At 40.1% G+C, this 2,500-nt stretch overlaps 1 protein-coding gene across 1 annotated transcript in view; it reads left to right on the top strand.

The window, feature by feature from the left end:
- Positions 1–2,500, top strand: part of LOC137969939 (CD63 antigen-like) — a 37,209-nt gene that overhangs the window by 784 nt on the left and 33,925 nt on the right. The gene's annotated exons all lie outside the window — the stretch shown is intronic.

The raw sequence follows: 2,500 nt of genomic DNA, 5'->3' as shown, positions 1-2,500 counted from the left end.
CCAGTCTCTGAAGAATAACAAATAAAATTTTCAAGTTCCCTCACAACTTCTTTTCACCACAAGTGTGCCCTATGAGCATCCGAAAACTTTGTAATACTAAACTTCACTGAAGTCAAACCCTGTTTCGCGGGGTTAGTGTTGGGATGGGAGACCAAAACAATAAACCCCTCACAAGAAACAGAAACATCTGACCGAAAATACTATTAACGCTAACAAATGCGAACTCAGCAAGGTACAGATGATCATGACTAAAACACCACACGAGTACATACGGGTAACATACGAGTAACATACGGAACATACGGATACATACGAATACATACGACTGACATACGACTAACATACGAGTAACATACGGATACATACGACTAACATACGGATACATACGAATACATACGAGTAATACGAATGTTTTTCTCATAAAGGAAGCTCTAATTATAAGCCTTGCAAGCATTTTTCACGTCAGCAAACACGTACCCGGCTCAGTTTGAGGAAGGGGGGAGGGGGGGGGGGGGAGGTGGTGTTGATAGACCCTCCAAGGCTTTCGTTAAATTTAGTCACAGTAAAATAAACTCACATGGAGTGCAAAACCCTTAAGGCGGCGAAAGACGAGATACAAAACCCTCAACTTGTGGCGCAACATTGTTTCGTTGCAAGTTCTGGTCGATGTTTCGCGTTTTTCACTTTGCGTGATCAACTTGACCCGCAAGAAAAACATTTGTTGCGGGTTGAAGAAATGCAGGGCGCTGAGTGGTTGATTTGCTAGTACAAGAGCACATTTGTTGCGCGACAAGTTGTGAGCTTGATGAAAAACGAGCAACAAAGCCAAAATTTGTTGCTCAGAGTAGATCTGCGCTCTACTTTTCGCAATAACTTTCTTCAACCCGCAATAAATGTTTTTGTTGCGCGACAAGTTGATCATGCAAGGTGAAAAACGGGAGAAATCGACCCAAACTTGCAACGAAATAATGTTGCGCGCCAAGTTTAGGGTTTTTGTATCTCGTATTTCGCCGCCTTTAGCTTGCGCAACAAGATGACAGTATATTTTGGATGTTGCTCTCGTAGATGATTATGACTGTCAGGCCAGTTTACATTTAAGACACGAAAGGAAGTCAGAGCAGGTCTGTCATAATCTTTTACCCCATTTAAGCTTTCTGGCTTGATTTTGCACTGATTTTTTGCACTGATTTATCATAGGCAACTTAAGCTGAAATAGTGAAATCAAGATGGCGGATCTGATGACGTCACACGACATAAGCGACATCCAAAATATTTTGTCATCTTGTAGCACAAGCTAAGGGTTTTGCACTCCATGTGAATTTATTTTACTGTGACTAAATTTAACGAAAGCCTTGGGGGGTTGATCAACATCCCCTCCCTCCCCCCTCAAACTGAGCCGGGTACGTGTTTGCTGACGTGAAAAATGCCTGCAAGGCCTATAATTAGAGCTTCCTTTATGAGAAAAACATTCGTATTACTCGTATGTATTCGTATGTATCCGTATGTTAGTCGTATGTATCCGTATGTTACTCGTATGTTACTCGTATGTTAGTCGTATGTTAGTCGTATGTATTCGTATGTATCCGTATGTTCCGTATGTTATTCGTATGTTACTCGTATGTTACCCGTATGTACTCGTGTGGTGTTTTAGTCATGATCAGGTACAGATTCTGTTAGCTTGCTTTATGCAAAACAAATATTGATGAAAAAGCAAATAAATATTAATACACAGTTTTCAGAAAGAGCAGAAGGAAGTTTCCCGGACGGTCGATCGAGAATAAAATATTTACGACATGAAAACAACCTTAATTTTGAACCGTGAATATAGAATATAAAAAGTTACGATCAGCGACAAACATTTTGGGAGATTTTTGCTACGTTCAAGTAAATTGCAAAATCGAAAGTGACATGGCCGGTTTTCAGCGGGCACCGTGATTAAGTTACCGCGGCATGTTTACTCGCCAAACAGTAAAGCATCTGTGTCAAATGATGGCAAGATACCGGGTTTTTGTAAGTTTCTTTTTCTGTGAAGTGTTATGAAGTTTGACAATGAAATGAGCGAAGTCAAAACAAAGAATACAATCGCCCAACTCTTGTTTATGCAAAGTCAAAATTTACTCTCCAAGACGCGTACGACGTTATTTATCACCAGGTAATTCCATCATTTTGGAAATAGCAGCTACTTTATTATTCATCTGCGTCACAAGTTTTCACTGATTTTGGGCCTCATTTTGTTGAAACTCAAGCACGCTTCCAACAGGCCTGTGAACGGACAACCCTAAAACCTGGAATCCGGAATCCGGAATCATAGTCATTGTTTTACCAATACAGAGAGCAAAAACTATCCTAAATATTCATAAAAGCTAACCTTAGGCCTAAAAACGTTTTTTTAGGCCTAAATAGGCCTAATGTTAGCTTTTAAGAATGTTTAGGATAGTTTTTGCTCTCTGTATTGGTAAAACAATGACTGTGATTCCGGATTCCGGCTTCCGAGTTTTAG

The sequence above is a fragment of the Montipora foliosa genome, chromosome 9 (genome assembly GCF_036669935.1).
Source record: "Montipora foliosa isolate CH-2021 chromosome 9, ASM3666993v2, whole genome shotgun sequence".
Classification (NCBI taxonomy): Eukaryota; Metazoa; Cnidaria; class Anthozoa; order Scleractinia; family Acroporidae; genus Montipora; species Montipora foliosa.
The sequence above is the reverse complement of the archived record's forward strand: the minus strand, read 5'-3'. Positions and strand labels throughout refer to the sequence as shown.